This window comes from Oreochromis aureus, linkage group 14 (assembly GCF_013358895.1).
Source record: "Oreochromis aureus strain Israel breed Guangdong linkage group 14, ZZ_aureus, whole genome shotgun sequence".
NCBI classification, from domain to species: domain Eukaryota; kingdom Metazoa; phylum Chordata; class Actinopteri; order Cichliformes; family Cichlidae; genus Oreochromis; species Oreochromis aureus.
In genome coordinates this window covers 17593916-17609637 of record NC_052955.1, presented here as the reverse complement: position 1 = coordinate 17609637, position 15722 = coordinate 17593916, and the positions used below count along the sequence as shown (strand labels likewise).

Here is a 15722-nt window from a genome sequence, read left to right as displayed (position 1 = left end):
TCCTCTGTCCTCTTCCTTTGTGTAGGGCTCTGGTCAAAGAAGTCAAAAAGAAAACAAAACACTTTTTAAACAGTGTTTATGAAGCATGTAGACAGCTCCAAATTCACAGCTTTTGATGCATAATTCCATCAATATATGATTATCATTGGAGATTTTGAATCAGGCTTATCAGGACATTCAAGTAGAATATGATATCCAACCTACCACCAATATACATAGATTCTGTAAAAGTTACCACACTAAATGTCCAGTTGTGAAATATGATGACAGACTTTACTTATCAGCTTTCTTTTAATGAGTTCATCAGTTGAACTGGATAACCTAAAACTTAAACAAAGGATTAGATTTCGCAGTTGAACACTTACATCATCTCCGAAGCATCTTATGAGCCTAGTTAGCCTTTCTATGCCGCTCTTGATTTTGTACAGCTCCACGAACCTCTCCATAATGGTCAAGCACAGCAAAAGGAACCCTTTCAGGTCAACAGATGTAAGACGGGCAAATTCTGCTTCAACCTGAGCAATAGAAGAAGAGGGGTGGAGAGTACAGGCAGAATTAAAAAAAGATTCTTTGAGACCCAAATTTAAGCAAACAGTCATCTGAGGCCCATTAGAGAAAACACAAACACACAAAAGCAAACAAACAAAAAGATGCACTTTACCTGCCGTTCAGCAAACAAGGAAGTTCAGAGAACAATAAGCTCTGTCTTGAAATCTTTTAAAGTAGAATGATTGTGAAAATGACTTATGTGATGTAAAACTTTAGTAAACGTGTGATTAAAAGAACACTGAGTAAAAGGACAAGTAACAATTTCCTTATTCCTCAGATGTTTACCTTGATGAGCAATACTGTTTTAGTCCAACTGCCTCATTAAAGTTACACAACAGGCTTTTTACATTAAAGCCAGCAAGTCCATTACATACTCCCTTTTTAGATCTGAAATACTGTGCAGATTCTGTGTATATGTAGTGGACAGCAATTTACCCCAAAGAGCGCAAAGTTTGCAAGTCCACCTCATTTAAATGACAAAGACAGATGTGATCATCTAGACCTGTGAAAATAAATTAATGACAAACTTGCAGTTATGGATGTTATTACAACCACAAGAACCTAAACAGTCTGCTCCATTGCTTTTGTTAATGAATCATTTGTTGGTAACACGTCTGAATATTTAGTTTATGCCACCTGCATGTGATCATCAATAGTGCCATATTACTTCTTAAGAAGTACCCTGACACTACAATCTTTATATCATTTGTTCTACAGAGCTATTAAATTACAATATAATCTGAGGTGTTTCCAGTATGACAAAATGCACAAATTGTAACTTACCATTTGACTCCACTGACAAAAATAAATCCCCAGCATCAAGTTTGGCTTCACAGACCTAAAATAAGTAAAATAAAAATATATCTTATAATTATATTGTTTTCGCCATTTATTCATGTTTGCTAATTTTCTGACATATAAACAATGTTAGTTTTGTTACAATACAGAGAATGCAGTTTAATTAAAAGGTAAATTATGCAAAAAAAACAAAACTTCTGCAGTATACCATGCCAAAAATCAGTGTCTCTGATGCCAATTATTTTATCACTACAGCTCGTTTAGTATGGAAACTCACACAATCTAGTCATACTGATCACAAGAGTTCAAAAATAAGTCAAAATAGTGAACTGTTGTTAAGCATAAAGCATTTCAGGGTAACAAATAACTGCACAATATAATTAAAGCAAAAAATAAGCACACTGGAGGACTATCTGATAAAAACTAATATAATGCTGGTTTGTAGACCATATTTTGTCTCTGTCCTCAGTGCACTCTTGCAGCTTAGCATGCAGCAGTTAATAACACCTTAAGTGATTACATAGGGATAAACAGATGACAACAAGCATCCGAGTCCTGCCAAAAGTTCTTTTGAACCCAGTCAGTTATTGGAAATATTGCCAAAATGAACTTCCACCAAAATACAACAGCCTGTGAACTTGAAAGAAATTTACAAGTACAGAGACAATATGAAATAAGCTTTATTAATTAGCTGAGTTAGCTTGCTAATATCGCAACAGGGTGAGTGCACAACCTTAAAGCTAGCGGCACAATACTTGTGATTTGGTCAGTGCCACATTAAACCCATAAAAAAGGCCATATGTCAGTTTATTAGGTCAAGTTTGGTCATGACACACAAGCTGGACCTTGTCGGCTAAAGTTACATTAGCTAAAGCAAACATTTCGGTAAAAGAGAAAACACACGTCATGCCATAAATTCAAAACATGTTCCAACTTTTGTAGCTCTCTTTCCTTATAGTTATAACCAATGTTACTCACCTTGAAAGCATATTCCAAAGAAGACGATTAGAAAACGTCCAAGTAAAGTGAGCATGTCGTTAACCGCCAATTCCCCATGATGCACCTCGGTAGCAGTCACGTGAGGCAGTTTTGAATCCTGCTGTGCTCAACTTACCCGCATTGTCAAGTTCACATAAGTTTCTGATTTAGCTGGACATGAGTTTTCAAGTTAGCTTTTTTTGGTGTAATTGGGACGTTTTTAACTTGTAATTCTATGTTATAACAACAACTTCAGTCATCTATCGTCAAACTGATATAGAATAATATGTTGAAATAACAAACAGCTAGAATTACATTTTACAGTGTAGGTGACAATGGCATGTGTGAGCTCTGAAACTTTAAACTGGATACATTAAGGAATGAAACAATAAAGGTAAATAGAAAACTGTTTTTATTTGTTGCTAATTTAAAAAAAAAAAAAACCCAGTACCTACAGTACCTTTTTTTGCATCACAAATTGACTACATCCAAATTCAAGTGACAATGTGACAGAGAGTTTGGTATGAGGGGCAGTTAGGGACATTATTACTAAAACGCACACACACACACACACACACACACACACACACACACACACACACACACACACAACTCTACTGGATTGGTAAATGGTAATTGGACTGGTTCTTATAAAGCGCTTTTCTACTCGACTTGCTTCATTCACCCATTCACACCAGCACTTTTTTTCTGTGCTCTTTCTATGTAAGTGCTTTCTATCTGACATTCGCACACATTCAACTTGGGGTTAGTATCTTTGCCCAAGGATATATAGTACTCAGACTGGAGCAGACAGGGATCGAACCACCAACTTTTTCTCCATTCAGTAACACAGACTGACATTTCCTCTGACTTTTTTGTTTGTTTTCTGAAAATGATCAGATTATACTGAACGGATTAAGAAATGTCTTTTTTATGTTAATAACTTAATAACTCTCTGTCATTGTAGATTTATTTGACTTTATGTTATGCCCTATTAACTTGCCAACCTTTTAAATAAACAATTGCTCCAGTTTAATTTTACCTGTCTTATTCCCAGTACAGTACAGAGACCCATGAAATGAATGGAATTAAAGGGTTTCCTGCTCACATGACATCGATCCTCTGTAATCCCTGTGTTTTTATTTATGGCTATACACCCATTTGAAGTGAGGGCAAAGTTTATCACAAATACAAATTTTCCATTGTCTTTTATTTTTATAAGGTTAATTTGATTTCATAGTTCATGTTGCTAATCATTTACAGTTAGGACCCACAACAGAACATGTTTTTTAGATCATTGTGTTCCATACAGAGAACAGGACGGAAACCCACACAGGGGTAGAAAGGTGTCAGCCATTTAGGAGGTTTGTACAACATGAGGCAACAGTGCTAAACACTTTTGGAATCGTATTCATACGGTCTTTTTTATCATTCAAAGTCACTTTTTTTTTAAAAGCATGATACAAATGTATACGTGTATGCGCAACTAAAACTGAACACTTTTGACACCCGAATAGAAAGGAAGAAAGAAAGGAAAAAAAACTTGTCTTGTGTGATGGAAATTTATTTTATTTGATGTATTGGTCACATGTTTTAGTAATAGTGCTTTTGTATCACTTGGTTTTATACATCTGTTTCACACAGTTAAATAGATGGTGGGGCCTGGTGATCTCATCTCAGGAAGTGTGGGAGACAGGAAGCAATCTTTAGGTGATCCTGTAAGAGGAGATAAGGGGGGTGTAAATTATTTCCTGTTGATGGGGGTCAAGGGTGTAAACAGCAGGTGGGGAATGTTTTTGTACTGTTTGACTGTATTTAAACAAGTACTGTGCTGGGATCTGCCCCGCTCAATGCTCTCGCTCTCTTAAGCACTTGGGAATTAAAAAGTGTTAGCTACTGCTCATCATGTCTGCAGACTTTGTTAATAAAAAATCCATAACATTTGGTAGAAACTTTGGTACACTGTAGCGCATGAAACAGGAAAACGCAACAGTCATAGCTGGGTGTTGGGAAACACTGTGTCACTAAAGTGTATCACATAATGAAGTGATGACAAACAGCAAATACAGAAGCAGTTCTAAAAAAAGAGAATTGTTGGCTCACAAATGTTGGCTCACATCCCTCAGTTTTCGTAATGATATAAATAGAATAGGAAAATGGATTCTCAGCTTGTTCATTTTTTTATATAGACTTCTTTGTTTCCTCTGAACTTTATCAAAACAGTATGGCTTCATGCATCCTAGCTAATTAGGTTCATATCTTTGGTTAAATAGTGTGACTGTACAACACATTTGCACCTAACCATGTAATTGCATTATATAGATATGCTAAACATAATGATCATGATGTGTCTCATAAAAAGCACAGAAAGGTGCAGCAGTCAGAATGAAGACACTTCCATACTTTGGCTACTTCTTAATCAAACTATTACATTCATATCAGCTTCTAGGTTGGTATACTTGTCAAATAAAGTTAATAAAGTAATCAGGTATGTGGTGTGGCATTGCCAAAACTGTTATCAGATTACAAATTTTCTCTTGACTCACCAGAGTCTTAGCCTACAGTTACCACATAGCAGAAATCGCCTGCTGCATTCCGTATTGGCCTCTGTGTCATTACGCCCTAACATCTGCAGTCCTGGCTTACGTATAATTACGCAACTAGCATTTTCCAAAGAAGATAAAATGCAGGCTCTATCATGTAAAGGGCAATAACGACACAAAGCGGTTAGGGAGACAGGGAGGGAGCAAAACAGAATACACTGACGCAGGGCACGGGACTGTCAAAGGAAATACATGAACATAGGGGACAGAGGATCAACTCTGCGCAAATATCACTTGTGTTTGCAATAAATAGCCAGAAAATTGGTTATTTGTGTCTGGCTTTGCTGTTAAGTAGGTTTCACCATCATTGTTGTAAAGTTTTTCCAATGAAGGTTTTAGTTTCAAAGTTTGGATTTGCAAATGCAAAGTGATATTTTACTAAATGAAATCCTCAAACGCACACATAACACACAATAACAGGTTTAAGGAATACTGGGAGGGAATTGGAGTTATGTATGAGATGGTTTGGAACACATTTCCATCACAATTCAGTGTATCTGTTGTCTTCTACAAGTAGTTACTAACAAATAATCATGAAAAGAAATTTAAGAAAGAACCTCTGTTGTAACCTATGTCATCAACTTGAGCTAGCAATTTTATATATAATTTTAAACGAACTTTGACAAGTCAGTGTTGATGTGTAAGCAGTCGTTTGAGTCTTAATAATGTGCAGTTGTTATATGTAGGTGACGGACAATAGGCCAAAGACATATGACGGGTTAAATATTCTACTGGGTGATTAGGTCTCTATAGCATCAATTTTTAGACCTTATAGACTATTTGGTCTATGTAGGCTTCTAAAGATGATAGTTCAGTGTATTGGTTAAAATAAACTAGAAAGGTATCTTAATACAATATTAGTTAAGTGTTTGAAAATGGTATGCTGGTGTCCTTTTAAAGTCTTAATCTTTAAAAGGACATTATGTCCTGTTAACCATGCAATATAAAATTGTAACCAACATATTCAAACAGGCAGTTTTATCAGTTTCTCCTGCTTATAGCTTGAATGTCCCTCACATATTCACTAAAGAAACACTTCCACTACTATATCATCCATTACATGACATGAATCACGTTCTCATGTAAAAAAAACTTCACCTTAAACTAAGGTGACCGAATAATAAGTAGTTACAAGTAGAAATTAATTCTTAGTTGGACCTCTGAGGTAGTGTTTTGGGTCTTTATAACATGTTTGTGTCCATGATGTTGGCAATTAACTATTTATCATTCATTGGCATTATTAATTTATTAAATAGGGGCCTTTACAGTACATGTATCCATTCAATTGTATGGTTCAAGAACATAACCAAGCATGCCATTTATAATTTAGCTTATTGCAAGAAAGTAGCATAAAATTAATAACTTTCATACATTTTATTTTATTTTTATTTTTTTTTATTTTTTTTAACCTGTCCCGTTTGGTTCTTTTGCCATCAGAATTATTGTCTAAAGGCGAAGAAAGATGCCCAACGGATTTACTTTACCAAATGGACCATCCCAGCCTTGCCGTAATGGTCCATCTGATTCACCTTTTATTGTTTATTTTATTTTCACTTGCTGAATACGGGACAGACTTGACTGGTGGAAAGAAAGGGAGAAAGAAAGAGGAAAAAAAAAAAAAACCTGAGAAGAGGGACGGGGAAAAGGGCAAAAACAAAACCAACAGAATAAGCAGACAAAAAAAAAAAAAATACATATATCGATCACCTGGATCACCTGTTGAGAAAGAAAAAAGAAAGCAAGCAGAAGAAGACAAGAGTAATAAACAAGATCACAATGATATATGGGAATATGACAGTAAATACTAAATATTAAACATTATGGTGCAGCACGTGAGATCGACAGCGCACAGTGTGCTTTGAGGTAGGAGCCCAAAAGGGTGTAGTTTGTGTGTGTGATCACCCGTGTGTACACCTGTGAGCATGAACGCGCTTGTTTTTTAAAAGGTTCCTTCATGCAATGATCTGCTAGAGGGTGTGGGGGCCACTGCCCCGACCTCCAGGGCATGAAGCAGGTATGGAGGAGATCAAAACTCCAGACATCCAGAGGCCCCCAGAACACAAGAGACCAAGGAAGACCAACAGAGGGGCAGCCGCTTTCATACATTTTAAATGATAAACCATATTAGCTGATAGCAGTTTAGCTTATGTTAACATCAAACTTTATGCTAATATGTTTGCATGCTGCCTGCTACAATGACTGCTAAGTTGTTATGAACTTTCCACCCCAAACACATGCTGGCTAGGATAAACTGTGTGCTGCGTTTACTTTTTTTCCTCATCTTCTAAACATTTTGAGCGGTGACTTATCAAAGTGTTATCTGCAGACAAAAAGGTAGGCGTTATGTGGGTTGTCATAAGACTCGCATATTTGCTTGCAGGCACAGTGACACACACAACCTCAGTAAACTTGAGTTTTTGTTGTGGACACCATTGTTAAGGTGGCACAGAGGTGACAGTTGTGCCTAACTTGTTACACCAGTCCTGTAATACCACAGCTGCCCAAGTCCCAGCAAAAGCAAAGAGGATGACTTATTCACTTACAAGAAGCACTTATATACAGTTGGAATAGAAGCCTACTATGATGCCTTTAAAAGATCTTTGGATGATAGATTAAAAAAAAAAAAACTTTAGTAAAATTATTAGCTATCGCATCAGGAGCAAACCAGCCACCACTCCTTACCTGTTTAATACATCTCTACAGTGAAGTATGGTGGTTTCAGCGTCCCGCTGTGGGGATGTTTTTTGGCAGCAGGAACTGGGAGACTAGTCGGGGTCAAGAGAAAGATGAATGCAGCAATGTACAGAGACATCCTTGATGATAACCTGCTCCAGAGCTTTCTGGACCTCAGACTGGGGAGAAGGTTGATTTTTTTTTTCCATCCTGAGGAGCTTTAAGCTGTTCACAAAAAGTCCCTCAGTTTCAGTCATGTTAGATACTTCTTTGGTTTTCTGCACTGACTGCCATCTAAGATTACCCCACTATACTCACACCAACCCTACAAGACACTGACTGTTACTTAACCCTCCCGTCACTGCCAAATGTGAAATAATTGACTGCAGTGTGTGTTTCTGATATAAAGACGGAACACGTTTTTAGAAATTGCTGGGGACAGTGGTCCTGAGAACTGGGGGCTGCTGGGACAAATTCCGCCTATTTATTTTCACTTAATCCTTAAATACCAACGCTGCAACGTTATTGTGATATGTCTTGATGCATTCTCAATCATCCAGGAAAGTAAATCTCCAAAAGTTGAATCTGTTCATCTGGACGTAGCGTTTTGTGGGAGAAACGTTTAAATCACTCATCCAAGTGACTTCTTCAGTCTCAGCTGACTGCAGGTTTCCCCAAACCTTATAAACAGTACATTTGCATAATGACTGAAACCAGCCCACTGAAGGAACAATGGGCTGTGAGGTCAGTTCCTTAATCATAATTGTGCAAATTCCCATGACCATTGATCAACAACCACTGACCAAAACCCACTGATCAAAGAACACTGATCAATGGCCATGAGTACCATTCACAGAGAGTTGGGGAATGGCTGCAATCACAGCGTTGTAAGATGGCGAAAGATGTACCCTTAGGCCCCCTCCTCGATTCAGAGATGGTCTTTCCCTCTTCACGTAAATGGCCTCCTTGACTCCGCGCTCAAACCAGCGTTCCTCCCTGTCCAGGATGTGTACATCCTCATCGTTGAAAGAGTGTCCACTGGCCTGTAGGTGTAAATAGACTGCAGAGTCCTGGCCTGATGAGGTTGCTCTTCTGTGTTGTGCCATCCGCTTCGCTAGAGGTTGTTTGGTTTCACTGGTTCCACACAACTGGGTTAGTGAAATATAAAATGTATGATACATTTAATTTGAACACGAAATTTTAAGTAAATCTGATAAATCTATTCAACCAAACCATGCTCTACTGAAACTATAGGATTTAATCACTTTAACAAAATTGCAAATTACTCTATTTAAGTTTGTAAATTAAATCAATCGAACACAAGTTTATTCATTTAACCTAACTTTAATAACACTTTGTGTAAAACTTGAAGCAAACTTTGAGCAATTCAAATGCTTCTGGATCTTTTTTCCTGAACAATCTTCACATATATTCAAGTGCATTTTAAGTGCAGGAAGACAAGATACAGAATGTCATGTTAAACTGAAATGATTAAAACTGGAAAGTGTTGTGATTCCAATATTTTTAACATTAACATGACTTAATTTAAACTTGATTGGGCTACAATGAAAAGCCCACAATACAGCCCTGCAAACAGCAGGTAGAAATTATTTTAGTGTCATTTTTGTCCATATTTAGAAAAATAACCTTTTCTTCAAAACTTAAACTGAAGTCCAAAGTTAGGAGCAGTCTTTTTCAGTGTAGTTGGATGTTGGTAAAAGTTCAAGAACAAAGAACGCAGAAAAGTGAAAGGCCTTGCAGAAGTTCTTGTGGCAATTCCAACTGAACAGTTTATAAAGTGCAAGGAGAAGAGTTCGAGAACCTGAAACCAGTTCAGTGTCCTCTATAGTTCACTGCAGGCTGTTTCACTCAGTTTGTTTTTCAGAACTTGCACCTTCATGGATAGGTTGCTCCCATCCAACTCCATCAGCACCTTCTGAAGAAATTCAAATGTGTATAAAAGATAATAGTTCATAATAGTATTTTTGCCTATAAATCTATCAATGCAGCCTCTCAAATAGAAATACTGCAAATTGTACTTAGCAAATGTGCTATTTAGACAAACCAGTAGTTATTTATCTTGCTGAATTGATGATACGTTTGACATTAATGGAAGTAATAGTCTCAACTAAGTTATCATTTTTTTAGAGGTTTGAAAGCAGTTTATCATTTTAATCACATAGGACGTGTGTTGTCACAATATTGATAAGCGATGCGATAAGTGCCCAGCCCTATAGAAGATGCATTAAAATTTAAGTTTGGAGAGTCTCATGTTTTTGTGTGTAGTAAATAAATTGGTCATATGACCTAGAAGCAATTATATAAAAATCATTAATTTTACATTAATTTATTAATTTATAAATAGGAAATGCATTGACATAAAATTGGTGCGTTTCATTTCTTAGGACTGATTTGGTGTCAATTTGCCCTTTGTGAATTTTACTGATGTTCCCTAAGTGCGCTGCTTTATCCACTGTGTCAGTGGCGCTCTCAGTGTAATGTGATTACACTATGAATCCATATACGTGCACCTGTTTTACATGTTGCCTTTAGGGTTCAGCACTGCCCTGCATCAGCCTCACTCCACGCATTTTTGCAGCACATTTATGGCCAATAACATTAAACATGTAACACACATTTGTCAAATAAATTAGGCAGACTGCAGAAAGTCAGCATCTGTATTCTGCAAGACACAGAAGTTGAAGAAGCATTCAAATAATTTCAGCACTCAATCTAGGTCAACTAAAATACATACCCCATCCATGGCTGCCATGATTACGTTGATATTGTGTTTAGCTGTTCCCCCCCTTCTTCTTCAACACTCTAAGAAGGTGGTCAGCGTAGTGGTCCAGCTTGGCCATGAAAGTCGACAACAAAGGAACCATGGTGATGCGGGTGAACTCTGCAACAACCTGAAACATTAAAAATTAGTTTTAATATTCTCTATTAACCCTCTCAGGCACAAATTAAGTTTTAGTTACAGGAAAAATCTGATATTTGGGGAAAATTATCATATGGGGTAGTACAATAGAATCCTGACTTTTTTTTTAGTGAGACCTTCACATGCAAGGAGTTCTGGGATGTTGCGGATTTACAACATTGGCCCGGTGTGGTAAATTGACACTGAAGATTGAATATGATATGAACATTAACTTTATTTGTATAAAACTTTTCAAAACAATGTAACAAAGTGCTTTTCAGTAACAGAACAACAACAAAAACAATATGGGATCCAAATCCAAAATCTCAAATCCTCATTGAGTAGGCCATGTTGGCATGTCACTTTGTGGTGTGGTACTCCAAGAAACAGTTTTTGTCTTTCGTAAAGCACAGAAGTACTTTGCACTTCAGGCAGGCCATTTGCGTGTAGCCATTCTTGCACAGTCTGCAATGTCCACGTTTCTCAGCATGAATGGGAAAATGATCGCATCAGTCGAGTCTGACGTCAACCGATGGTGCAACGATCCGCTGAAGTGGAGGTGGGGCAGCTTGATGGGATGTTGGATCATCTTCCAATGACGGTCGTCCTCTTTTCCTGCTGTTCAAGTCAGCCTGTTTGCCAACCTTGATGAGGGCATCTGCAACTTGAACACGGAAGTCAAGAAGTGGCATATACTTCTTCTCCTGCTTCTGGGTGAGATGACGGCGATAGAGGAGCCAGCCATTGACCAATGATAGGTCAATCAAATAGTACAAGATGCGCAGGTACCAACGACGTGGTTTTACTCAGTGCTTCTGAGAATGGGCTCACTGAGTGCAGCATGGTTAAGATTTTGGAGAAGCTCACAGCTGCAGTGAATACTCAGAATAACACCTCTGAACATACATGGGATTACATCAAGGAAAAGTTCGCCCAGGATAACACCTCTGAGCGAAAGTTGGATAACATCTTAGAACAGCTCACTGCGGTCGTGAGGTCTCAGAATCGGCTCTCTGGGCACAAGAATGACAAGACCACGGAGCGCAAGCTGGATAACATCATGGAGAAGTTAGTGGCTCTCCAACGGGAAATGGAGAGACCAGTGTCGGTGTTGGAGTGTTAAGAACAACTTTGAAATTCTCATGAGTTGTTCACATAAAAAGAAAACCACCATCATAACTCAGCTATCCCTTCGGCGCCAGCTGAGAGCTCAAGGCTGGAGCCGAACAAAAACTCCCTGATAACGATTGTGTTTAGACTGTTCCTCCCACTCTATGCAAGGCCACCTGGGTTGGCTGGAAGACTGTTTACTTAGCCTGGCAGGGCGAAGGACACTGTCTCAGCTGAACTTTGGACACGCACACACATACACACACACACTGATATGCACACACTCATCCCCCCTCCCTTTCCAACGCCTTCGATGCTTGTTTCCTGCGGGGGAACACGGCGGGTCTGAGCCCGCGCTGGAATGGTAGCGCTGGGCAGGGCAGCTGCTGTGTTCGCTTCGGATTACTCCTCACCCCCCACCCAACCCTGTGGCTTGTCATGTCCTTCATAATGTTGTGTTGTGGACATTTATGTGCTTTTTGTGCAGAGGAGTTTTTTTGTTTCCTGTTCTCATGCTGTCCTACCATGAGAGCACAGCATGAGGAGAGGTCTCTTTTTTTCCTCTTGTACTTTCCCATTGTAATGTACATTTCAGTGTTTTTTTCTGTAACGCTACCGATCTCCGACTTGTATCCCCATGTAATGTCTGTGTTGTGTGTGTAAGGTCGGGGGGGGGGGGGTCCCATTTCACTGCAGGGCAACCTGCATGTGGCGAATAAAGCTTGGATTGATTGATTGATTGATTGATTGATTGATTGATTGATTGATTGACTGATTGATTGATTGATTGATTGATTATGAAACTGACTTGCAATAACAAAGTTACTAAGAATTACCTCAGTCTCAGAAAACAGGGCAGGCCATCTGTTTTTGACCTCTGCAATGAATGGCATGTCTTTGATGATTTCCCGTCTTCGGTAGGCAAAGGTTTTTTCCATTTTTCTTTTTATTAGTTGATCTTTATTCTTTTTAACCTCTAGTAGAAGAGCTTTCCTTTCTTCCTCAAGGCTTTCTTTAGTTTCGCCTGGTGGATAATCTGGACAGAAGTTGACTTCTGCCTTTCGTGGCTTCTTCACCTGGTTGGGACCTGGACCCATGCCACTCCGCTTTTCTTTCACTGAATTAATTGTCAGCTCTTGGCAGCCAATGTTCCTTAGTCTAGTTTGGTAGTTTGTCATTTTGTATTTCAGGCTGATTTTCCATCCATAATAGCCAGTGACTGAACCTTGCTCCTTTAAGCATGGATACTTTGTTATCAGGTCCTCAGCTACATTATCAAATTCTCTGCTGGAAGAATAGATTTTGTATTTGACCATTTCTGATGCCAAACTCTCCAGTATATCAGATTTGAGTTTGGTACTTGGATGCAGAAGAGTACCATTGTTAAGGAAGGCTTGGTTTCCTTGTCCAGTTTGTCAGTTACTATTTGTAGGGATCCAACTTTGTATTCAGCCAATGGATAGTGGTCAGCAAGTTCCTTCTGATCAACTGCTGTGAACTCTCTTGTTGGATGCAACTCAAAGGCTCGATAGTGTTCTCTATAATAGGAGTTGAGTTTTTTAACAATAAGAGTCAATTCGTCTTTAATTTTATTTATACTACTGCCATTATTTATACTGCATTACATATAACAGTATTACACATAATTCTCCACTTTAATGAAAACAGATGAATGCATGTCTTATACTTTACAAATCAAATTGTTAATCGCTTAAATCACTCAGTTTAACACTAAACCAGAAATCAACATGGGGTAGAATTCTTTCAAACAACATAGCAATTTAATTGATGCATGTTTCTAAAATACACTATATATACATTGCATTCTTCAAACTACAGGATCGCTGGCAATTCCGGTGGTCATTACTGATGTCAGGGAGCAGGTGCGGTAGATATTGAGAGTAATTTTAAAACTGTTGGTCTTAGTAGGCAAGTCTCAGCTTAACATGAATTGCAAAAGATTTTTGGAAAATTACACCAAAGTGGGTCCAAGTATTTGTTAAATGTCTTCATACTGCTACCATGTGAGAAAGGTATACAAGCTACAGTGTTAAAAATCTTTACCATACATCATTTGTTTTTTAAAAAAAAAAAAAGCAAAAGTATTCCCGAAAGTGTCAGATGTTCATCAGTTAGTTTAATTAATCAAATTTGTCATCCTTAAATTGTTGTACTTACCAAATGGCGATGGATTCTATCCAGGCTACTAAGCACATGCAAATCTCGGTTGAAAGTGGCAGCTGATCAAACTTCCACACTGCACATGTGCAAACTCAGAAGTACGGAGAGCCTATTAGGACAATCCTCTTTAAATTAAAGTGCTGTTCATTTTAAATGAACTTTTTTACGTTGGATTTAATTTACTGCATTTTGTTGTATTGAAATATTTGTTTGTTAATTAAATTTAAAACAATATACTTGTGTTTAAAGGTAAAAATCAATTGGTGACATTAGTTTTAACGTTTTAAGTTTGTTTGGTACGGAACAAAAAACGGGAGCACAAAGAGTCCAAAAACAAAACGTGCACCAAAAACACTAGCACACAGGGAGTAGTTCATCAATAATTCAGGGGGCCAACCCGGAGGATGGCAACACAGGAGTCCAAAACAGTCCAGTTCTGGAGGCTGACCGTGCAGACAGCAGCGGCGGCGACACAGGCGAAGGAGATCCGGAGGCCGGCCGCGCTGAAGGCAGCGGCGGCGACGACAGAGCTGGTCAGGAGGCTGGCTGCGAAGCCAGCGGCAGCGATGCAGACGAAGCAGGTCCGGAGGTCACCTACGACAGCGATGACGCCCAGCCAGTGACCTGGAAAGTGGCCGGTGATGTTGAGGAGATGACCGTGGAAAAGCCAGCCATGCTAGGCGTGGACGAGGAAGTGGCGTGGCAACCGCAGGACCCGACGAGGCAGGACCCAACGGTGTGGAAGCAAGAGGCGGAGGCGCTGCAGGCTGGATAGATCCCTTGGACCCTCCAGCGGAGATGGAGGGCTGAAGCGGTCCCTCGGACCCTCCAGCGGAGACAGGTTGCTGAACGGGCCCCTCGGACCCTCCAGCAGAGACAGGTTGCTGAACAGGCCCCTCGGACCCTCCAGCGGAGACAGAAGGCTGAAGTGGTCCCTTAGACCCTCCAGCGGACACGAAGAAGTGCTGGCCGGGCTCTCTAATACACCCAGTGGACACGAGGAAGTGCTGGCCGGGCTATCCAGAACCTCCAGCAGATGAGGCAGATGGCGGCGCAGAGTGCTGGATTGGCTTACTCAAGCCTCCAGCAGGAGCAGATGCAGGGCCAGAGGGTGTCGAGACCCCTGGCTAAATGTGTAGATGACCAGGTGGTTGAGTGTGTAGCTGAACAGGAGACTGAACTGCTAGAGGGGACTGACCTGCTACATGGGACTGAACTGAGAGCGACTGAGCTAACAGTTCAGGTGCAAATGCAGTTGCTGATGACAGAGCTAATGGGTGAGCTACGGGTAGCAGGGACACTGAAGGCTGAGCTACGGGTAGCGGGGACACTGAAGACTGAGCTAGTGGCGACTGAACGGGTGACACTGGAGACTGAACTAGTGGCAACTGAGCTGCAGGGGACTGAACTAGTGGCTGTAGTGGCAGTTGTGGTGAGAGTGGAGTTGGTGGTTGAGTAGATGACTGAGCTAGCGGGGACATAGGAGACTGAGCTAGCGGGGACACAGGAGACTGAGCTAGCGAGGACACAGGAGACTGAGCTACAGGGAGCAGAGCTAAGGTCTGTGCTGCGGGCAGCAGTGATGATTGTGGTGGAGGTGTAACGGATGATAGAGTGGCTGACTGGGCTGCAGGCCGGGCGCCTAATGGCTGAGCTGCAGACTGCATTAGTGGCAGGACTACATTTTGAATGACTGACTGAGCAGCAGCCTGAATGGCCGAGTGTAATGATGGTTGTGGTGGAAGTGAAGCAGGTGGTTGAGTGGATGATGGAGCTAATGGCTGCTGAACAGGAAACGGGGCTGCTAAGGGAGGTTCTGACAGGGCAGGCTGGGTGAGAGCAGTCTCAGGAAAAACAGTCTTAGAGGTATTTATTTCCTGCTCTGAGTAAGCCGAAAAACAGTCAATAAT

At 40.0% G+C, this 15722-nt stretch overlaps 1 protein-coding gene and 1 long non-coding RNA gene across 2 annotated transcripts in view; both read right to left on the bottom strand.

Moving 5' to 3' along the window:
* LOC120432856 overlaps positions 1-15722 on the bottom strand; it is a 520225-nt gene that overhangs the window by 470866 nt on the left and 33637 nt on the right. The gene's annotated exons all lie outside the window — the stretch shown is intronic.
* On the bottom strand, positions 3888-13884 carry LOC120432861. Its single transcript, XR_005608141.1, has 3 exons — positions 13810-13884; positions 10357-10513; positions 3888-4041 (listed from the first exon to the last, which is right to left on the bottom strand). It is a non-coding gene; the product is annotated as an uncharacterized LOC120432861 (long non-coding RNA).